This window comes from Mus pahari, chromosome 16 (assembly GCF_900095145.1).
Source record: "Mus pahari chromosome 16, PAHARI_EIJ_v1.1, whole genome shotgun sequence".
Classification (NCBI taxonomy): domain Eukaryota; kingdom Metazoa; phylum Chordata; class Mammalia; order Rodentia; family Muridae; genus Mus; species Mus pahari.
In genome coordinates this window covers 4,398,739-4,423,403 of record NC_034605.1, presented here as the reverse complement: position 1 = coordinate 4,423,403, position 24,665 = coordinate 4,398,739, and the positions used below count along the sequence as shown (strand labels likewise).

General features: G+C 41.9%; 1 protein-coding gene across 7 annotated transcripts in view; it reads left to right on the top strand.

Annotated features, from left to right (window-relative positions):
* Celf2 (CUGBP Elav-like family member 2) overlaps window positions 1–24,665 on the top strand; it is an 842,569-nt gene that overhangs the window by 379,201 nt on the left and 438,703 nt on the right. The window lies entirely within an intron of this gene.

Below are 24,665 nucleotides of genomic sequence, written 5' to 3'. Positions count from 1 at the left end.
ACCAACCTACACCCCCTACAGTTCTCTTTTCTGTATGTTTTTACAATCGATGTTTGCCCAACCATGTAGGCTGGTTTTGGAGTGTCTGACGGAGTGAGCTTCCTGTAAGCACGGCTTACCTGGGCAGATGCTACAATGTTCTTCCTCGTGGTCATTTTAAAAAGAAAGCTTTGATCGGTGTAAGACTCATCTCACCTTTGTACCTTTTCTCAACCTGGTTGCTATAAATAATACATCAAAACTGCACAATAAAGCTATATTCAGATGCAGATAAGGGGAGGAAAGCTACTTTCTGTCATACGAACCCAAATTTTTCTTCTAAATGCTCAACAGAGTATGTTATTTAAAAGGAAACTAACTATAGAAGCCTTCCAAGTGCCTACCCCATTGAGGTTGTTCTTATGATGTGTATGCTATTTGTTAATCATGAGTAGGAGAATATAAATGGACCACAAAGGACCTTCATTACAATATTTTGAAACTTTATAGGAGAAAATGGGCATTTCCATCTACTATAACTATTAAACATATATAAATTATTAATGTAGTTTCTAATTGCAAAAGATGCTACCACAGGCTAAGAACACAAATCATGGCTGTATGCCATCAGGCAGGAAAGGGGTCTTCAATTTGACTCCCAGTGCCACAAAATAAAAACATTCTATAAACCAAACATTGCTTTTCTTCAATAGGTAAAAGACTATAACTGCTTTTATTCTTAAATGGCATCTTACGGACATAAGTGTGGAAAGAATATAGGTTAAATATTAAGACATACGGTTTAATAATTGATAAGATCAGAATCAGGTGCCAGCTGTTACGGATTGACTCACATCTGTCAGCAAAGTAAAGCATGCCTTTTACCTGGGAATCAGAGTCTGACTTTTGAGATACAGTGCCTTGTATCTCAAAAGTCAGGTGGGTTCACCTACTCTGTTCCCACCTACATTTCCATCTGTGTATCTTTGCTTATTTAATCGTTCTTGCCTGAGTTTTTAAAATAACTTCTTTTAGCTTTGATGATGCAATCCCTATATGCATTGCACTGTATACAGTTATATATGTTCTATTCATATACAGTTATGTATGTTATATTCATCCCCGACTACCCTCTCTCACCCTTTGTTCACTCCCACCATTCCCTTCTTACAACATAAACTAAAAAATAGTTTAAGTTAACCAGACCTTGTTTCACACAGTTGTAATCTTAGTTCTCAAGAACTTTGGGTAGGAAGATCCTGAGTTTGAAGCCAACCTAGTCTATATGACAAGACCGGCCTCTCCTCCTCTTCCTTTTCCTCCTCCTCCTCCTCCTTCTCCTCCTCCTCCTCTTCCTCCTCCTCCCCCTTCTCTTTTTCCTCCTCCTCCTCCTCCTATTTTAAAAGTAAGCAGAGGGAACACTTTTCATTGTGGACATTTGATGACATTTACTTACCTGAAGCCAATGGGATGACTCAATAGGTAAAGGCTTTGATCCCCAAACCCAGTGACCTGAGTTTGATCCCCAGGACCCACATGGTGAAAGAAAAAAACCCTACCAGTTATCCAGAACTCCACGCACCCTACAAGTCCAGGGGCATGTGCTTTCAATCTCACTCACAAATAAATGTAATAATTACTTTAATTTACCTAGTGGGAGACCCGTGATATACCCAAGCTCAAACAAAATAGCTCAAAATACATGAAAAACTAATAAATGCTGGTAAAATGCTTTGCACTGAATTTTAAATTAACTTGATAACTTATAAGAAAGAAAAGGAGACAAGCATCTCAAACATGCTCAGATTCATTAATAAAATGATTAGAGACCTGAGAGACAGAGTTGCTATGGCATGGCAGCTAGAAAAATATCATTTTGATTTTTAAAGAAAACTCTCAAAAATAAATATCAGATGTAAATTAGATTTAATTAAACATAGATCAAAGATAATTTTCTTATCAAAATTAGCATGACTAGATACGGTGGACCCTTAGGAAGGAAAGAGAATATGGGCATGATTGTGCTAGCTTTTATTATGTTTAGCTTTCTTTGTTGTCTATTGAAATGTGTCAACTTTATTGCTAATATTTCACTGACGGTGCGTTCTTCATTTCTTCAATATAGAATTCAATTTAAAACAAAATCCTATATTCTGTCTGAAAATTTCAATTCCCACCAGCAGCATAATTCAATTAAGTTCCAAATATTTCTTTTAAAAATACAAAATAAAATCATTCTCTCTGCATATGCTATTTCTGCTCCGTTCCAAAAGGATAAAAAACCGCATTTGTTTACTCTTGGTTCATCTATCACTTTGTACATTTTTATGGATTTTTATGTATAATCACATTTTCAGAGGGGATTGTTATATACTGTGCCCCATTTCAGCAGTTATTATCTCTCAGCCTTAAAATTATAAAAATTGATACACAATCTCAGGACTCCTTCCCTAAGGAAGTGATAGGTAGCCATTCATCACTCACAGTGACAAGCTGAACTTGGTCTGTTTATTGTTGTGAAAGATGGGTCCTCTTCTTGTTTCTTCTCTCTCCCCTTCCTGCTAATAGGGTGGTGATCAGAATCCCTTTGAAGCATTCAGGGGCTGGGAGGGTGGGAGAGAGCTGCCTTATTTCTGAGCCTGGGGAAGAATCTGCATTTTTTTCTTCTAAAAGCTCAATAAAGTATGTTACTTGAAAGGAATTTATGAAAGAATTCACACTTCCATTTGCCTGTTCTCTTGAAGCTGCTCTTTAAACATCTCTTCCCCTGCCTCTCTCTCTCTCCCAATTTCCCTTTTGCAAGATGACTGCTCTATCAGACATAAAATGCTCCCTATTTCACTTAACTATGCAACAGCAGCTCTCTGTACTTTGAGGGCACCCTTAATGGTGCTGTTATATTCCATTCGAACTTGAACACATCAAGAGCATAATGTACCTACCGGGATCGCAAGGACTGATGGCATTTACTGGGGTCTGAAAGCTTTGCATATGGCCATCTGTTTACCGGAGTTATTCCAAAGAACTATCATTAAAACACAGTTGTGCGTTGCGGGTGTCAGCTGGACACAGGTGAGGATCACAATCATCTTGTGTGCCCTTCCCTATGGTTTTTGTTGAAGCTCATTTTAATCTCCAGGTTTGTCCAAGGGCCATATTTGGGATTGGGGTGAAGTTATGCCCGCATCCCTTTCTAGGAAGTGAACCAAATGTCAGTTTCCATGCGAATGTCATACAGGGCAGTTCCTTCTCTGTAAATATGGCAGGGGACATGGGAGGTGGGGAGAAGCCGGTTGGTACGCCCAATGTGCTCGTCTTTGGCGACATGTCATTCAACCTTCACAGTTAAGTACGAAGTCTCATATTTGCTTTAAAAACGGAAGAAAAAAATGCAGACGTTCTGCCGTTGTCCCGAACATCTGTGCATCCATCATACATGCGCTTGTAAACTCCTTTGCTCTCACAGTCAAGGACAAACACCTCTACCAGAAGTGAGGCGCAGCGGAGAGCGGTGTATGGTGGGAAGGAGCAGGGTTTGCATGTAATGAGGCCTAGGTTTGACTTCCATCCACCCTGGATGTTAGGTTTCCTACTCTGTTCGGGGCTCCCACTTGACAGGATGAGTTCTTTTATGTTCCCCTCTTTGTCCTTTCTTCCTTGGAACTTGCCAGGAAGGGATCATCACGCATTTCTTCAGAAGTACAAACTCTGGGCCTGAGAAGTGGCTCAGTTGGTAAAAGTGCAGAGAGCTAGAGTTCAGTTTCCAGATCAGATGCCCTCGAACTACCTGTAACTTCATCTCTGAGAGATCCGACATCTTCTTCTCTCTCCAGTGGGTGCATGCATATATACTGAGAGACATGCACGTACATATAAATAAAATAAATTAAAAACCTTTTTTAAAAAATAAAAAGAAACTAAAATACTTATTGCAGTTTATAAAGAGTGATGTAGCATAGTTGAGCATGTATGTGTACACAGACACACACAAACACACACACACACACACACACATCTTGTGCACATGTGGTCTCAGGAATGTAGAATGGGAATTAGATACATACCGCAAATTCCCATACTTGCATTTCCTAGATAGAATAGAACCCAGGAGTCTCTTTTCTGCCCTATTCTTATCTGTCAGCAGTTCTGCATGCCTTCCAAAAGGTCTTAAACTCTAATTTATCTAAAATGTCCCAGACCCTGAAAGGTGAGCAACTGACGTAGATTCTGAACAGGAAAACACAGGCCATCTATGTATAGATCAGGGCAAGCAGTGATTGCCTTCGTTTCACACTAATCTTAGAGGCACTATAACAAAACCATTTTTAAATGTATGGGAATTTGTCACTTAAAGGGAAGAGTTGTGTGGCAGTGACTCACTGCATTTATTCTAAGTAGAGGTTGAATAGGTTATTGCATCCATTCATCTCTTGACTCATCGATTCGACATTTTATCTTACATTCAACAGGCTGACATGGCCTGTCTTACAGGTGACAACAACCACATCTTTTCCTTCCCGAGAATAGCCCTCTTCCTACCAGCCCAAGACAGAGCAATCTGAGAAGCACATGAATTCGTCTAAGATTAGAAAATCTGTGGACCACACTGGGTAGTTGATGTAAAAAAGATCACAGTTGCGTTTTTGGAAAGATGATTCAGTCGATGAAAATGTCTGCCATTCAAGCATGAGGTCCTGGGTTTGAATCCTCAGCCCACACATAAAAGTCAGGCCTGGGGTACAAGAGGGAGAGGAGAAGAAGAGATGTACCTCTGGGTCTTGACAGCCAGTCTAGCCAGTGAGCAGAGGATCAGTGAAAGTATGGTGGAGCGAAACTGAGGAAGGCACTACCTCTACATCCATACACATACATGTGCTTATGCCCCTACATGTACACACACATAAACATACAGTCACATATATAATACGCAAAACTTTAGACACACACACAGAGACCAGTGGTGGGGACCAACCTACGAAAGCTATAATTTCCTACCTTTTTTTTTGAGAAGCTAAGGCAATCAAAGAAATAGATTTATCTGTCATGCCAATGGGAATTTCCTAGTTAAAGACAGAAATAACTACATTCCCACATCCCCACTTCCTCCTCTAATAGGAGGCCCTCAGTGTAACTATATTCAGATCCCTCATCAACTGGAAAGAAAAAAAAAATGTTTCTAGCATCAGGCATTATGGACCCAAGAGTTGTTCTTCCTTTTGTGGCCAGGAGAAGTCATTCTTGGGCTTAGCTAGTAACCAGCCATGCAGAACATAACCAAAGCTTTCTGTGAGTCACCTCCTAAAGGGAGAGGAGGACCCTGGGCAAATGCCTTGCCTCTTGTGGATCCACTCAGTTCCCTTTACATGGAAATCCCGAGTTTGCTTTGCATTTCTATGCTCTAACACCATTTACTATCCAAGCCTGAGGCTTGTGGCTTTTCTCTCTTTAAATGAAATGGTGCATAGAAACCCGAGATAGGCGTTTCTGAGAGGGAACCCTGAGCAACTGTTGTACAGAGGTCTCCAACTTGCCTGAGTCCTCTGCAATGGCAGTTTGTGAGGACAAGTCTGTCCTCATCTGAGATGGGTGAAGGGTTCTTTTTGAGGGGTAAGCCTTAACTGATAGTGAAGGAGAGGGTGTCTACTTCCAGTTCAAATTAAGATCCCATAATTGTCCATGACAGGAAGCATGTCTTTCTCTTTGGCACACACACATAGATGAAAAACACACCACTTATTGAAGCTAGTCCCAGCATCCTGGTCTCTCTTGTGCTCTGGGTAAAGTTCAGGGTCAGAGGAAGTGAAGCGCTAGGACCGATGTATACTAGCTCCCTCCCATCACGTACCAGCACATGGGCTAGAAGACTTAGGCTTGGCTTTTTACCCTTTACTTTTTACACCTCTAAAACCCACGCCTAGGGCAGTTCCTTCTTGTTTTTTGTCAGGCTGCACAAGCAACCATTAATTACTTGTCTAATTATATCCAGGAGAGTAACAAACATGCCTCTGCTCACATCCCAGGGAGTTAGCCTTCAGGTAATGAAAACAGTTAATTCCAAACCTGCTCGGCAATGTACTTCCTGCTAATGGAGAATAAACACCACGTCACTTTCATAACACACGTAAAGAGAGGCCTGGGGGATCTGCTCACGCCTGACCAGGAAGGAACAGCAGTTCTGCCTGCTCTCCCTTCCCATCAGCCACCCTGTTGACACCTCTCAGATACGTGGACGATGCCTGCCACACACTGGCCCATGTTTTCAAAAGCACCCTGCTTGAAATCGGACTACAAATGTGACGTAGTACTTCACTTTGGCTGCTGTGTTGTAAGCAAAAGTTAAATGTTCTAAGAGGAACACAGTTGCAAAACCCTTTCTTGTCTCAACTCATGCCGAATCTAGATGCTAAGAAACATGAATAAAATATGTTGAATTTACCAAGATTCTTCCAGGAAATCCTGTGTTTAAACTTTTGGAATGGAGGCAGTTTGAATATAAAGACACTCCATGAAAAGACTCTACAGGACAAAGTCATTTAACCCTGTGTTAGGGAGTCCTTCTTCCTGTCATGAAAGCTTCTGTGTCTAATATAATCCCATTAAATCTCATCTACTTCTGTTTTCTGGAAATAGAGGCTACTTCTCCGAAACTCTCCTTTATAGTGTAGTCCTTTTTCTCAGCCCTTTCTTTACTGGGTTGAACAAGTCCAATGTTTTCAACTTGTCTTGTTTTGGCCCCTTCCCCTGAACCTCACCACCCATACGCATTCCCAACCTCTCATTTAGGCTGACAGTAATGGCACCCCAGAGGTGACCATCTTCCTAATTACAAAGCCTGACATCTAACCTTTTGAGAAATCTGACACCGCAGGGTGATCTCAAGCAGTTCAATTTTCAAGTTCAAATCCATTTAGCAAATATTTACTCAGCCTGCTAAGTAGAAGAAAATGTGTTCAATCTAATGGGCGTCAGGAGGGGAAGGTAGGGTTCCTGTCTTCAAGGACCATAGCTCCGAAGTCTGTGACACGTAAAGCAGAAGAGAGAGGTGGTGACCAGAGGGGTGGCACAGTGGCAGCTATGCCTTGTTGCCTAACAAAAGGAAGGTTCTGACAAGTTCAGCGAAGAGTCTGAGGGACTGAAAATGGCAAGGAAGAGAAGGAGAGTGGAATTTGGGAAGACGTAGATTTTTCTCTTCTCTGCTAATAGGGCACATGTGATAGTTTCTGATCTCCTTTAAGAATCACTGGAGAAATAGGCCTGAATGTTACAGCAGAAAAATAACAGGAGTAAGAAATGCATTCTGCGCATACTCCAGCTTCATTTCTTAAGATGCCCAAATCAAGAAGAGGCTGAAGAGTCTGTCTTTTAAGGCTGTGATTCTCACCTCAGGGTTCTCAAATGAGGATTGGTGCTATAAGGATGTGGGCTGCAGTTGGTTCTACTGAAGCATGTGCGCCTACGCATGCTCCGCATAGAGAGCCTATGGTCCTCTGCAGCATGGGCCATGGCTGGGAGGAACATAGCTTAGAGCATGCTTGTTTCCCAAGTGATAGAACTCTTCTTCAAGGAAGTTGTGGACTCTCTGCTAAGTAGGGGTCAAGCTGGAGGAAGTAGACCGCTCTGGAGTGGGTCATTGGAGAAATCTTGTCCCTTGCCGATTCCTGGGGCGCTCTCCGTTCCCTGCCTGCCATGTTATGGAGACTCTCTTCCTCTACAAGCAGCTGCCACAGGAGAGTCCTCTCAAGCTCAGAGGGCCAAGTGACTCTGGGTTCATCCTCTAAAATCATGGGACTAGATACAACTGTCTTTCCTTGATATGTTTCTCTTGGTCATGGTGATGTAGAAGTAACTGATAGGCATCCAGGGTTAGAGGAAAGGCTCCCTACATCACCTCTGTTCAAAGGAGTGGCAAACAGCTGTAGACAACAGAAGACACTCTTGCGCTCAGGGAGGGGATCACAGAAGTGTGTGTCTAGGGAACTGTTCCCTGTCCACCATCTAGATGTAAATAGCTTCTATCCAGAAAATGATAACCAGACTAGTTTCAAAAGTGATGTCTTTGTGGCCTGGGAGGCATATATGTGTGCATGTGTGGGTGCCTGTGTGTTTGTGTGCATGCGTGCCTGTGTGTTTGTGTGTGTATGTGCCTGCGTGTGTGTGTGTGTGTGTGTGTGTGTGTGTGTGTACTAAGGAATGTGTATATGTATGTGTACATGTATGTGGGGGCTGCAGTCGAGGAACAATCTTGGATGTCCTCATTCAGGAGCTAGTCACCATGCAGCTTATTTTTTGAGACTGTCTCTCACTGGCCTAGAACTCACTGGTAGACCAAGCTGGCTACCCAACAAGCCATAGGGATCTCCACGTCTCTGCCTCCCCAGCAATGACGTCACACACATGTAGTCCTACACTCAACCATTGTGTGTGTGCTGGGAATCAAACTCAGGTCCTCATGCTTACACAGGCGTGCTGCTGACAGAACCATCTACTAGCCAGGGACTCTGACCACAGATTGTAATTACAGCGCACTTTTGGTATTTTTGCCTAATAATAAGAACGTGGGTTTTGTTTTGTTTCGCTTTTAAATCACAACAAGGGACACTTTTGATTCCGTATCACCTATTTTTTAAACAACTATTTATGTAATCTGTTCACTCCAGATCACTCAATAGCTAGAAAGATTTATGGCCCTGGTGACAAAGACCTAAGACACTTTGCATGTGTTTTTCCAAAGCTGTGTTTGGAAGAGTTTCATATCTAGACACAGGGAAATTTTCAGTTTTAGTATTTTCCTTCTGGTTCACATTTAATTGTTTTTCTACTTTTGCCACGTTTCCTGCTTAGCTTGTTGTCCTTTCTGTGTTCTGGGCAAATAAGACAGCAGAGATAATGTTCCAAGAGTTTATTGCTGTTTTTAAAGGGTCAGAGGCTTAGAGGAAAAACGCTCCCTAGTAAAAGGATTTGAGAATGTCGATGAAGATCATTTTTCTGCTTGTTTTTTATTTTTTATTTTCTTTTTCTTGGTTTGATTTCTTCTTTTCCCTCAAATAATTAGTTCATTAGTTGGTTTCAGAATTTATTTTTGCTTTTCTACAATTTGTGCCCCACCTTCTCAGGCCTTGTTTTCTCTTCTCTTTCTTACCCTCCTAAGAAAAATGTTTACTTTTAATCATTGTTTAATAAACCTGCTCTGGTATATTTTAACTTTATATTTATATTTTTATCCTCTAATAAGTAAGAATGCTTTTGCTCTGTAAGAGTTGATTAGCAGATATCTTTATTTGTTTTGTCTTATTTTGTTTTTGATTTCTATGAGATTCAGCAATATGAACTTAATTTTTTAATTATCAATATCTGGATAACTTAATAGCATTTACAACTTTTTCCCCTAATAATTTATTATTTTCATAGCCTAGAATGAGACCAACTATTTTGAACCAATTGTATTATGATTACACGAACAGTTAAAATTAGGATAGGTAATATGCATTGATCTATCTATCTATCTATCTATCTATCTATCTATCTATCTGCCCCTCTCTCTCTCTGTCTATCTTTGTCTCTCTTTCTTGAGACAGTGTTTTATATAGCCGAGGCTGGCCTTGAACTCATTATGTAGCTGAGTCTGGCCATGAGATCCTGCCTCTGCCTCCCAAGTACTGAGATTACAGGTATGTGCGTTTATCCCTTTTTAAGATTCAAAATCTGTCACAAACATGAATACAGTTGCCACAGCTCTTTAAGGTTTTTGACTTATGCATGGAAATGCCATATAATTTGTCTCTACTTGGTCAAAAAGTTCTTTATTAAGATTTTAACTCCTAGTAATGAAAATGGCACTCTTTCTCACTTAAGGATTTTTGTGCTGATTTTTTTTCTGAGTTCATGCCCACCTTAACTTGTCTCTACCACTTCTGTTTTCTTTGATCTGCAGTGGCCCAGGGAAGACCACTCATCCCTTTTTAATCTTTCATATCCTGTTCCTTCATCAAAAACAACTTGTAAGAGACAGGCTGATTTCTGAGTTCGAGGCCAGCCTGGTCTACAGAGTGAGTTCCAGGACAGTCAGGGCTACACAGAGAAACCCTGTCTCAACAAACAAACAAACAAACAAAAAACAAACATACAAAAATAAACTTGTAGTTGAGTATTATTTAACAACTTTTACCACTTTCTGTAAAAAGATTTCCAATCTTATTCAAACCTTGGCTTTTTTTCTCTTAATTGTGTTTATAGTAACCTGTTATATATATATTCCATAATTTTCTTTTTAGTTTTCTGTTTTCTAATAATGAAGAAGGCACATTCTTGAAAATGTGTCCAATCACCTGAGTCATAGACCACTAGATTTTTCTCTTCATGTATATATGGTAAGAAATATTATTTCAGAACTAGAGAAATAACCCATCAGTCGTCTTAGGGACACTTTGTGTATTTGCAGAGGACCCAAGTACGCTCCCCACAGCCAGGTCAGGTGGCTCACAACTGCCTTCGACTCCGGTTCCAGGAGATCAGAGCCCTTGTTCTGGCCTTGCGTGCATGTGGTACATATGCAGGAAAGCAGTCACTGAAACATCTCTCTATGGGAAGAAGTAAAATGTAGCAGTTAAAATTTACATAATTATATACAAGGCCCAAGGCTCTGATTACTGTTACTTTGTAATTCCATGTATATATGTTCTTCTGTGTGTGTCTGTGTGTGTTTGTGTGTTTGTGTGTATGTGTGTGTGTGTGTGTGTTAGCATGAGTGTGTGTTTGCATGTGTGGGAGTATGTATGCATTCACATATATGAGGGTGTGCATGCCTGTGTGTATGTGTGTGCATGTGTGCCTGCTTGGATGTAGCACATACTCAGTGAGGCCAAGTGCAGAAGAGGACAATGATCAACCTCAGGAGTCTTCTTTAGGAGTCTTCCAACCTCACTGCTGCTGTTGTTTTGGCTTGGGGGGGATTTTGCTTTGGGTTTGGGGGTTTGGGGACAGGGTCTTACAATGTAGCCTTTCATCTCCTCAAACTTACTATGCAAACCTGGCTCTTTATACAGACACTGGGAATCCAGCTCAGGTCTTCATGCTTGCAAGGCAAGCTCTCTCCTCAGCCACAACTTTATGATTCTTATCCCTGTCTTGTCAGTTATTACAGTAAGTAGGCTTTCTTTCAAAGATCACTTTTAACTTGCACATTTAAGTTTGCAGTTTTATTTACAGTTAGGATCCTATTGCAGTTCTATGGCTTTAACCTGTCTAAGCACTCACAACTGCCTTCTTACACTTTGACATCCAACACTGAGTTTTCACTGTGATTAATCTCATTTAGCATGAAAATATATTAACATACATTTTTAGAAATGGTGCATGGGTGGTGTATTTTCAGAGACCACATGTCCAAGTAAGACTTACTGTTACTTTAAAATCTGAAAGCCATCTGGCTATGTGCAGAATTCATCAGTAACCACCTATTTTCTTCAGGAAAAGGATAAAAGTGAGGCTCAATTTTTTTCCCCCTTGGAGCTTACAAGTGAGAAATAAAAATCTGGCAAAAAGGAGTAATTTCTATTAAAATATGGAATGTTTCAAACATATTACATTTTCCAAAGATTAAAAAAATTAGAGGAGTAAACCCACCATCCAGATTTAATGGTATAAAACATTTTTCACATATATAGCTTTTCATCAATTAAGCAATAAAATGCTGAGAGTTATCTGTTCCCAGTCTAATATGGTTTTCATTTGGTTTTTGACATTAAGTGCTGTGTCTCTGCCTCCCGAGGGCTGTGATTATAGGCATGGGCTATCACACCAAGCCCAAAGCTGACTTCTAACATTTCTTCCTTTCATCTCAACATTTGAAAGTCCTCTGTGACTCATTCCTCTGGAACACAGATACACACCTCCTCCTATTAACTCAGTTTTCTTAGTTTCCTGCTATTTTTCTTTCTATTTCAAAATGTCACTAATCGTAATATATCTCACTGATCTTATTATGTGTGTATGTGATTAGGATATGTATCTATATGAGTCTATATTGCTTATATACAAACTATTCATTGTGCACCTACTTATATATAAATGTGTGTAAAATCATTGTGCACCTACTTATATATAAATGTATATAAAAGAAATGTGTATATTTTATGTGACTTTATACTATAAATCGATGAAAAATAACCTTTCACATGTACTTTTAAAAATGTGGCCCAGTAGTAATAGCATGTGCCTATGCCAGGTGTGGGTTCGATTCCTGCCCACAGAGAAAGGGTCCTCAGTGGGAAGGAAAGCAGAGTGACAGAGACTGCAATTACATTGCTGCTAGTTTTGTCCCAATTATTTCCCTTTCTAGCTCCTTCTTTGGAAATACCAGTCTGTTAGATTTTTTTATTTTGTTTTGTTTTTGTATTTACTTATTTTATTTTCTTCTCTTTTTTTACATGACCGTCAGCATGGAGGTACTTTCCTATACATCGTCGTCATTTTTCATTTTTAGTGTCTTTAATGTGTATTTCCCTTTACGCTGGTATCTGTATGGGTTTAAGCTGGTATCTGTATGGGTTTGGTTTGGTTTTTTGTGTTTGTTTTTCTTTTCTTTTCTTTCCTTTTTTTTTTTTTTTTAGTTGAATTTCTCCTCTGTCAATTTCATTTCCATGCCTTCTTGAGATTCGTTTAAGATATTTTCTTTCCTAAACTCGTAGTTCATAATCTTACAGGTGGTGGTTTGATGGATATTATACACTGTTGTCTTATTCAATGAGCAACACTTCACATCCTGTTCACTTCATTCGTACACATGGTCCTGACATCGTCCCTCTCATGGACAAAGAATCTGAGATCCACAGACTAAGCAACTGCTGCATCAAAGAGGTGGTGTGTGTGTATCCGCACGCGCCTGCGTGTATACATGCTCAAGTGTGCAAGACCTAAGTATTCAGTCTAGGGCATATTGGGCAAGCACTGAGCTACATGCCTAGCTTATTGAATTCATATATTAGCTCAGAAGCTTAAGCCTACACACTTAAGCTTATGGGTGTATTTTAATTAGCATTTTACTTCTGTGAACACACACCATGACCAAGGCAACTCTTATAAAGACAACATTTAATTGGGGCTGGCTTATAGGTTCAGAGGTTCAATCAATTATCACCAAGGCAGGAACATGGCGGCATCCTGGCAGGCATGGTTCAGGAGGAGCTGGGAGTTCTATACCTTCATCTGAAGGCTGCTAGCAGAATATTGGCTTTCAGGCAGCTAGGATGAGAGTCTTAAAGCCCTCACCCACAGTGACACACCTACTTCAATAAGGACACACCTACTCCAACAGAGTCACACCTTCTAATAGTGCCATTCCCTGGGCAGAGAATATACAGATGATGACTGGGTGCCACAGTGGACCCTTCCTGTTTATGCTAATGCTTTTTGATATCATTCTTGATAAGAGCTTTTAATATGGAATCTATCGTCTTAATAGGTTTTAGGAGGCTGTGTTGTTACTGCTTTGTTTGTTTGTTTGTTTGTTTGGTGTGTGTGTGTGTGTGTGTGTGTGTGTGTTGTTCTGGTTTTGGATTTTTGTTTGCTCTTTGTTTGGTGTTCAGTCCCTCCCAAGGCCTTGTTGCTGCTAGGCACAGTGCTACACGGCAGATCTCTAAGACTCACCTATCCTTCTGAGAGTTCATGCATTTATTTCGAGTGCATCTGAGCACTTGCATAAAATCAAACACATAAAGCTCAGCCATCTTATAGAACTGAAAGTGCACACCTGCTGGCTCACAAGGGAAACCCTGCAACAAGTGACACCATAAATGGTGTCATTCAGAGATCTCATCCAGAGGCCAGCACAGGACAAGGTTCAGCTGGTAGGAGATGCTCACACACACACCCCCGCCCCCTTTCCAGGGCCACCATTGATTTGTTTCCTTTGTTCTTTATCTGGATTCATTTTTCCCTTTCAAATCCACCCCTACTTCCTCCCCTCCTACACTTCATGTACCTCCTCCATCCCTTTTCACTCCCTACTTCCTGCAGCCCTTTTTCAACTTATTGTGTCCACTCCTTGCACACAGTATGACTATCTGCTGGGGCATGGGTAACTTATCAGAAGCCATATTCCTGAAGAAAGTTGACTCTCCTTACCCCAGTGGCTATTAGGGGCTAATAATTCTAGATAGAGGTGAGGAACTTCATGGACCCTCTCCTGTTAATGCTGGAATTTTTATCTGGGTTAATGTTGTGCAGGTCTTGTATATACAACTACAGCCCCTTTGAATTCTTGTGCCCAGACATGTCCAGAAAAAAGTCTCACAGCCATCTCGAACAATCTCTGGCTCTTACCATGTTTCTGCCTCCCGCCTCAGTGACCCCCAGTCTTGGGAGGTAGAGGGGTACCATACATGTGCATGTAGTTCAGAGCACCCCGAGTCAGTAATTCTCTGCATCTTGATCATCTGTCACTCTTCTGAAGTAATCAATCTCCATCTACTTCTCTGATGAGATCCACACTGATCTATGGTTGTAAAGATATCAGCATTTTTAAAGACAGCCTTGTCTACATGGCATTTGCCTGATGACAGATGTACCTATGCCATTGTTTATATTTCCATTGGCTTGAATGCTATACTCCTGCCATCATTCTTGTCGCATAAAAAAGAAAGCAATTAGCCAAGAAGTGAGGTTTTAAAAGCTTCCCAAGAAAGAGAAAGAAAAAGCAAGCATGAGCTCCCTAGAGTGGCCCCTGGCTGGCTGGCTGGCTGGCTGGCTGGCTGGCTGGCTGGCTGGCTGGCTGGCTGGCTGGCTGGCTTAAATTGTCAGAGACTAGGAGAACCCAATGTGGTCTCCCTCAGAATTTGTTTGTTTAAATTCATCTCCACTCTTGTCATTACTTGACCACGAAGACAAAGTGTTCTGTTGTCACTAAATGACTTGCCCAGTCAGGAAAAGACATTTAAATTGGTTTAATCCTCATTCAACTATAAAAATGTGCCCTCTCTTTCTCATGAAACTCAATTCATTATAGGAAAATCCCACTGGTAACATGAACAAATGGAATTATCCCATCGGGTTTTATTGCTCTAAAAAGCAATTCCTTCATTGATGAAAGAAACCATAATATGTTGAGGGCAAGAACGTATTACAATACATGGCAAGTAGAGTGCATAAGGATTTGCTCTCTGAAGGTTTTCTTATGACTCAGGCCCCTGATACGCAAAGTACCTTTTATTCTTCTGCAGCAACCATTTTATTCTGTTATTCCAAAATTTAAGACATCAGATAAAGCCATCATGTTCCAAGAATGATGTTAGCTTTGAACCCTTCATCTGCCCCCTTGATGCAACCCAGATATTCTGATAGATAGCATTATCATGATTGTATAGCTTATATGCCCCTTGGCTTCTAAGCCTTGGATATTGGGAGATAGCAAAAAAAAAAAAAAAAACAACCTATTGTCTCACCTCCTGTCTTTCAGAGGGTTAGAGTATTTCTGCCTTCTGTATGTGTGTGTTTGTGTACACATGTGTCATATATATATATATATATATATATATATATATATATATATATATATGCATGGGTGTATACATGCAAAGGGCAGAGGTTGACTTTGGATTTTTTTTTTTTTTAATCACTATCCTCCGTACTTTTCGACACAGGGCCACTCCTTGCTGTATGTGGAATTCTCCATCTTGGCTAGATCAGGTGACCATTGAGACCCAGGCATCTCCTGTCTCAACTTCCCCAGTCCTGGGGTTATAGACATGTGCTGCCATGCTCCGGGGTTTCACATGGTTGAAACTCAGGTCCCCATGCTTTTGTAGCAAGCACTTTGCCATCAGAGCCATCTTCCCAGACTGTCCCCCTGCACCACATACAAACCCTTCTCACAAAGGTAGTGCCGAGAGTCAAAACCAACAGCGGCAAAGTCTTCCCATTTAATTATTGTTTGACAATCTTTCACAAGACGCCCAATACGTATCATTTTACCAGCAGTGGACACAGTCACCTTTCAGCATGAAATATGCACATCCATTTGACTTCTCAAGAGAAACATCGCCATAAATCTTCATGAGTTTAAATACTGACTAGAGGAGGATATACACACATATTAAAAATCCACAGGAAAAAAAAATAACAAGACTGTGTATTAACTGAGTTTATTGTATTCATTTGCAGCTTCACGACTCCCACCACAGAAATTGAGCCTTTAAGAAATAGAATTTGAAAAGCACAGCATTTTTCATGTTCTAGAATTTCATATCCTGCGTTATGAGGGGACATGTTTTATTCAGGCAGCTATGGTGAAAATCCTTAGCATCTTGGATTCCGGGTTGAAAGGCAGGCTCCTGCCTGTGTGCTTTGTTCTTTCCGTGCCTGTTAGCTGCAGCCTTCCCAGGCTCTGGTGTCATTCAGAGGTCCTGGCAGGCTTGCACCATACAGTGACAGGAAGCACCTCGGTGCCAGGGCTGTGGCTAGACCCATCTGCTGTGGCTGAGATGTTGTGGAGTCCTAAGAGGTCAGAAGAAAACCTGGCTAGACCCTGTCCACCTGGGCCACGCACGGATTTGCTTCCAATATGGCAGTTTCTTATGGTTTATCCTCAAAACGTTCCTTTCCTGCTGTCAGAGCTCAACAAAGCCAAGGATTAGGTGTTCTATGTGACTGTCATCTTCTCCCCTGTCCCTCTTTCTGGGCCCCTCTGCCTCCTCCTCCTTCTCCTGCTACCTCAACTTCCCCCTCCTTCTCCTTCCTCCCTCTCCTTCCTCTCTTCCTATCTTCTCCACATCATCCCCATCCCCCTTCCTCTCTTTCCTCTTCTGCTCCTGTGACTTCCTTTTCTCTTTCTTTTCATCCTCTCCCTCCCATCCTTCTTATTGTCAAAAACTGCTTAGGAATAAGACTTAGGAATCTAAAAGGAACCACATAATCTTCTTTCTCAGTTTTCTTTTTAACCCCCCTATAATGAGAGAAGCACAAAAACTGAAAACCAAAAACAAAACCAAATAAGGCAACCCAGCAAGACACACCCACAAGGCCCTCTGCAAGCACAATCCTTTGGAACAGAAAGGATGGGAGAGCAAATGAAGTTATATTGGGCTTCACTGAGCACAGATGATGGACATTACTAGTGCCTGACTGAGAAAGTACAGTTTCTGCATGCATGTTGGCCCTGTGAGTCCATCCTCACTTGTGTTGCAAACAAACCCAGCATCAGCTTGGGACTCAGGTCCGCACAAAGCTTAATGACTCAGAATTTCACATGCATTGCTATTCTGCATTTCCACAGTCTCAACACACACACACACACACACACACACACACTCACACACTCCCATCTCTTGGTTTCCCACTGTCTTAGTTCTGTCCTAGTTACGGTTTCCATTGCTGTGAAGAGACTCCATAACCAAGGCAACTCATTTAAAGGACAAAATCAAGACAGGAAAAAAAAAAATGCCAGCTGGGCAAATTCCACACTGTATCTCCATGTCTCTGTGGCTGTTTCCACTCCTGTTAGTAACTTTCCTCATCAGGTATCCCTCTTGAACATCTTGGGGTATCCAAGGCAACTTAAATGTAACAGCTTCTTGTTTCAATGTCTGGGATCTATGCATGATCTTCTGGGCTCCTCCAAGGACCTTGGGTTACATCTGCTCTCTGTAACACTCCAGGGTCTGGTTGACTCCACTCCATGGCTGCTGCTGTTCCTGGTGGTCATCCCAGGGTACAGGCATCTCTAACAGTTTCTAATAGCAACTAGGCTTCACCAATAGCCTCTCATGGTGCTGAGCCTCAACTTCTTTGCATGACCATCAACTGCAAATGAGGCTGCACCTTCACTAATAGCCTTCCCTGGCCTCTCACAATGCCAGACCTGAGCTTTTCTCTATGACCCCTTCACGTCCTCAAAACCAGTACCACCTGGGTGATTTGAACACATTAACAAATCCAGCTGCAGCCTGAGGTACAACCTTGGCTATCTCTGGAACACAGCTTTTTTGTGCCCTCAGAAAACACTTCCCAGAAGATTTCACCTCAATGGTGCTGGTCTCATCTTAATCACGGCTAATTTCTTAGCTCCAGCTAACCAGCATCAATGGGCCCAGTAACCCCTTATACTCTTGACTCAGCCACATGGCTTATCTTGCTGACTTCTGCTGCTTTACTGGAGCTGCAACATGGCTCCCATGTTCTATTACATTATCACTAGCTTTCTGTTTTCCAACTCCTTCACTGCCTAAGCTTGGTTGTCCTGGACTTGCTCCATAAACTGACCTTAAACTTAGAGATTTGCATGCCTTTGTGTCCTAAATATTGGGATTAAAGGCATGTACCACAGTGTCTGGGCCTAAGCTTTTCAGGACCACTATTCCTCAAGATCCAGATCAAAACCCTCTGTCTTCCAACCTCAAGATTTTGATCACAGTTGTGCTCTCTATTTCTGGACTGTAGTTTATTCCAGATTAAAAGTCCAAATAAAAACAATAACCAAGTTGCTCATTCAACTGTAAAAGCATGAACAAAAAGTTTAGCAGGGTGGGAGCTTGCCTCAAGATTAGCACTCTCTTAATCTGTTTGTCCTTGAGCATAGGATTCAGCTCCATTCTACTTCCTGGTGCCCCTTTATTCTTGGAACCTTTTATATTTTTCCTTCCCTAGTTTGCTCCTTTTCATCAAAATGCCCTTTATAAGAGTGAACTTTAGTAGCCACACAACAGAATTTATACCAGTCTCTTTTGAAATTTTCTCTGCTAATGCAATTAATCTAACTCTATTCACGTTAGCCTTAGGCAGACTCTTTGTATAAGGGCAAAAAGCAGCCACATTCTTCAGCAAAATATCACCAAAACAGTCTCTAGGCCGCAGACCAGCAGCTTCTCCTGGGAAACCTCTTGCAGACTTTTATGGTTTAAATCACCCTCAGTACCACCGTCTTCCATAGTCCTACTAAGATGACCCATTAGGCCACTCTTAAATCATTCCACCACTTTCCAAATTCAAAGTCTCAAGACCTACATCCTCCAAACAGCAGCTTTGTCAGGCCTATCACAGCAATACCCAAGTCCCTGGTACCGACTTCTGAATTAAAGTTCCCATTGCTTTGGAGCAACACTATGACCAAGGCAACTCTTATAAAGGGCAATGTTTAATTGGGGATGGTGTACAGGTTCTGTGGTTCAGTCTATTATCTTCAGGACAGGAAGCATTGCACTGTCCAGGCACTGGAGGAGCTGAGAGTTCTACATCTTCATCCAAAGGAAGCCAGAAGCAGACTATGTTCCAAGTGGCTAGGAAGAGGATCTTAAAGCCCAACCCCACAGTGACATACTTCCTCCAACAAGGTCACATCTACTTCAACAAGGCAATACCTAATAGTGCCACTCTCTGGGCCAAACATATTCAAACCACCACACCTACTATTTCTAGATTTGTCTCGTATTTACATGACCACACTCACTGATTCATGTTTTATTGATCTTAGGAAACCTAAGCAAAAGAAGAACCATACAAAGGCCTGCTTTCTCTGCAACACTTTCCCAATACAACTCAAATTTTAAGTCCTGTCATTTTTTCCACAATACCTGACTTGGGGACACTTAGTCCTTTCGCTTATGATTATGCATATATGCATGTATGTCTAGCTTATTTATTTTTGCCTTTTCTAACTCTGAGGTGGTACCTCACATGGTAATTACTGGGTGGCTCTTTAAAGATTGTAAGTATCTGCCTCATACTCCGTTAACTGTTTCTTGAGAGTGCTAAAATATAAGGCAAAAGACAAAGTCATCAATGGTAGATGCCAATTCTCAAACATTATTTGAGAATGGGGCTTGGGAGACAGCTCAGAGGGTAAGCACACATAACGAATTGAAGCCAGATACGCCAGTATTCTATTGGAGACGGAGGCAGGTAGGTCGCATCGATTGTTCACTATGCTTTACCTGTTAATATGGGAATAGGGGGAGGGGGGGCGGGGGGGGGAAACGTGAACTCAGGACCAGGGAAATTCCCTGTCTCCAACAACAACAACAACAACAACAACAACTCACTCAAAGTTAACCTCTGGCCTCTACAGAGTGTTTGTGCACTGCCAACAAACTCTCATACCCATGTGCACACATGTACATGACACACACAGAAAAACAATATGTGAGACACAGCATCGAGGCAGAGCCAGAATATCTTCAGATTTCTGAGAAGCAAACAGAAGGCATGCAAGCCTTTTCATAATGTTGAAGCACCAGAATGACTCTCATCTGATTTCTTAAAATGCATGGACATAATTACATAAAAGAAGCAACAAATATTTTTATCTTGAAAGTGGCCCCAGAAACCTTTGGAAAGCAAAGTGGAAATCTTTTATAATACTTTCCTATTCTCACTTTTAAAAAAAATGAACGTGAATTTAGTGGCTTACACACATAGTGCTTACACACAATAGATTACACGTGGCCATTCTAGAGGTGACCATTCTTTCTATATTTGAGGGAAGATGATATTTCCTGTGAGGGTTGCATTCGTTCTTTGGCTCATGGCCCACCCACCCTCTCTGCTCCAGGTGAGTCGTCCCCACATTTCTATTTTGATCAGTACTACACTTTCACATCCCGTTTTCGTTTCTCTACCTGCTTTTCCTGCCTTCTTTGAGGAAGACTCTTAGGATTATTTCTGCTCGCCTCACCTCACAATCTTTAATGTTTGCACCTGAAAGGTTACTTGGCCATGCAATGTAGCAGATTCAATGATTCTAGTGTTGCGACTGAGGGATTTGTGAAGGATCATTGTGCCCACAGAACCTCATAATGACAGAGATCACTCAGCCTACCCCAGGTAGTTCAGTGATCTTGACAGATTATTTTTATTGTTATAAAGCAATTCTCTATCAACATATATCTCCTTTCTTCCTTACTTCTTTCTCTTCCTCTCTCTTTCCTTCTCCTCTTTTTGTAAAAATTTAGAGATATTCCATTAAACGCAGGCCACCATTTTAGCCCTTGTTAATGTACCAACAGAAGACACTTGACTATTTTCTCATCTTCTCTCCTCCAAGACAACACTGCTATGATAAAGCTCACTCACCAGCTTTGCAAAATAAAATGTACGGGCCTTTTCATAAACAAATGCGGCCATTGTTATTGTGGAACATTTTACTGAACATATAAACATCCAGAAAGAGAGTACAGACAGAAGGAGCTCCCCTTGCTCCTTACACTTCTGACAGATTAGACTGTTGTGAAGAAGGATCTGACAGCTGAGAAAGTACTGAGCAAGTGAGTGATGTGCTGGTGTCATTATAAGCTGTGTGTGCTTTACAGAGAAAGGACTGTCATGGGAATGGCATTTCTAGGCGGGGTGGGATGGCTGGGCACATCTTTGTCTGGGTATCCTAGCTTTCTTGCATTTGCAGTTGGGAGTGGAGACATCAACCACCTCCCTTTAGCTTTAAGCTCTCTGTCGCCAGGTCTAAAATAGGCCTAGACAGTCCCTTCCCGGATTGGTTGCTTTGTTATCCCCCACCCCCCTACACTTCACTTGTGGAGTGTTTAAATGTCAATCCAACTTGCAAAGCCATTTAATGCAAGTACATCATCCTCTAAGCATTTCTGACAGTCATGTCACAGTGCATCTTTTTTTTAATCACCCTCCTTCCTACAAGGCATCAGAGATGGCACGTGACACTCAGCGGTGATTAACAGGACCCTTCCACACTGACTTCACGGGGCTCCGGTCTACTGAGAAAAACATGGCTGCTGATAAATCTCGCATGATAAGAGCTGTGTTATGTAAACCTGTGGGTAAACGTTCTGTAGCATATTATTAGGACAGGGTGGTACTTTGCACAGTTCAATTGTATTGACTAGGTCTCTTGTCCAATGGATTGTGCCTCTGTTGTGAGGATAACAAATACCGCTAAGGCAGCAGCTTGTGTGCACGTGGTGGAGATGATCCATCAGCAGCTCATACATTTCTCTTGCTAGCTACTTCCCTCCCACTGTTCATGTTCTGAAGGATTTCCCCATATGTTCTTTTCTTCTCATTCTTCATAGAAATTAATGCAACTGAGTTTCTTACAGAATATAAAAATTGGGGAAATTTAAAATGACCTTAGAGGTCCAAGAAGATAGCTTGATGGGTAAAGTGGGTAAGTGCTAGTTTTGAGAGCATCAAGCCACCATGTGGAAAAGCAGAGCCTCTTGCAATCGCAGGCAGTGGTGGTGGAGGTGGGGCATCCCTGGAGCTCTTGATCAGTTAGTCTATGCCACGTGGCAAAAACTGAGCAGCAAGAAGCCTGTCTTAGGAAACTAAATGGATGCTACCTGACAAAGCATGCAGGAGAACAGGAGGTTGTCTTCCCACCTGTACGCTACACATACATGAGAACAAACATACATATCACACACACACACACACACACACACACACATGGACCATGAGAGACAGCTGTTATCTGTGGGCTTGGGAAATTACAACTCTTTGGTCAGGGTTAGTTTAGCATGATTATACATGTGCAGAGGGTTTATAGATGAAACGGGTAAAAGGATTCTAGATTACTAAACTTCCAAATGACAAGAGATTTAAGTCGTGATAAAAAAAACCACTATGGGTTTGATCGGATCATAAAGAAGATTCATTCCTTCAAGGCGAGACATAACTACTGGAAACATTCCGAAGGAAATTTAATTGTGCACACAGGGTATTACAGGGAATCCAGCAGCCTTCGCTATGAATTGAATTCTATGGGCAAGCATTGGAGAAACGCTTCCATCTAACACTGTAACTTTGTACAAACCAAAAGTGACCATTTGCTTATGGTGCAGCAGGCAATAAGGGCCAGTTAGATAAATGGGTCTAGAGCTTTGTACAGGTAAGAAGCCCGGGCTGAGAGATTGCTCAGTCAGTAACCGCTTTCCCTGCAAGCATAAAGACTCAAGTTTGATACCCAGATCCCACATTAAAAAGCTGAGCTTAGTGTCATTTGCTCATGGTATCGGCACTGTGGAGGTTAAAAGTAAAGAATCTGTGGAACTCACCAGCCAGCCTCGCCTACTTGTCACTCTTTCTGTCCTGGGTCATGATGGACTACCAGAATGTCACCAGAAAACAGCAGCGATTTGGGCACAGAGAACAGCTTGACCAAAGTCACGGAGGCGTGAGAAGGTTCCTGGATCTGTGTGGGGTGGCAGCTTTCCAGTGTGGCTTCAAGCTACAGGCTCACAGACCATGGGTGACTCTGTACGCACACAGAGACTCTGTCTCAAAAGCCAAAGTAGATGGCTTCTCAGGAGGGTAGCCCAGAGATGCCCTATGGCTTCCACATAGGCTCATGGTCTATGTGCACCTGGGTGCCACGACCCCCCACCCACACAAACGCAAAGGAAATAAAGGCTAGCAGTCCAACACGGGACTCTTACTTTATGTAAGAGTTCTTACGTGTTGTATATGAAGGAAGCAAAACTCACTTCCTCTGCCACCTCTCAGCCATGTTTTGTGAGCCTGCAGCTAGAAGCCACGCGGGAAAAGCAGCCATCCCACAGGTCCAGGAACCTTCTCAGGTCTTTGAGTCATTGGTGGAGTTGTTCTCTGTGCCTAAAGCACTGTTGTTTTCTGGTGACATCCTGACAGTCCTTCATGATCCAGGACAGAAAAAAATTACCAAAAGTTCTTCTTTCCTGAAGTTTATGAGCTCATGGATCAGTCCTACTCTAAAGGACTTGCCATTTGCAATAATAATAAATAGCCCTTTATAGTACATAAATTATAATAATATGATTTATCTCCCGAATATACTATGTGCTTCTTGGACTGGGGACTGTGTCAGTTTCATGATTCTATTTCCACTCTGGAATTTATTCTCAAAGAAGAGACACCAGCCAGTCCAAGGGACAGTGCCTCACCCTCCTTGGTCTCTCTTATATTGTTAAAGAATGTAAATTTTACTTAATGTAAAAAAAAAATCTCTGATGAAGAAAGCAGGGGCAGGTAGTGAAACCTCAATCCTCCACGATAAAATGCTCGTGTGGGTAGATCTAAAGAGAGACGCGAGTAAGCCCTGGGGATTTTCCTTCGGAAATCCATGACTTTGCTCTCCTGTTGTTTCGGCCTCTTCCCGGTAATTCCATGCAGTGGAGACATTTTGCAGAGGTTAATCTACAGGTAATGAAGTTTCAAAGAAATCATACATTGTACTCTGTTCATGGGGGCTCTGGGGTTTTACTTTGCTGGGCCATATGATTACACAAGAGTGCAAATCATCTACACATCGCTGTGGTGGTGCTGTATTCTCTTACACCCAAGTGAAGAAGTCTCACTGCGAGAGCTTCCTGTATTAGACTCAGCACTTGCACATACTCAGAGAGCTAGAGTTGCTCACCAGAAACACACAAGGTCCAAGTGACAAGTTTAATGTCCAAAGGCCACTGGCTTCTGACTCGTATCAGTCTGTACTTTGATTTCTAATAAGAGAAGTGAATAAATATCCATCTTGGTGTGGCTCCTGTCCCTCTGTGGTATGGCTCTGGAACTGACAGTAAGAACTTAGAACTCAGGCTGGGAAGATAGATTGACAAGTGCTTGGCACACAAGACACGAGGACCTGAGTTCAGTCTCCTGAACCCACATAGAAATTCTAGGCAAGCATGGTGATGCAAACCTATAGTCCTAGCACGGCAGAGGCAGGGGCAGGGGCAGGGGCAGGGGCAGGGGCAGGG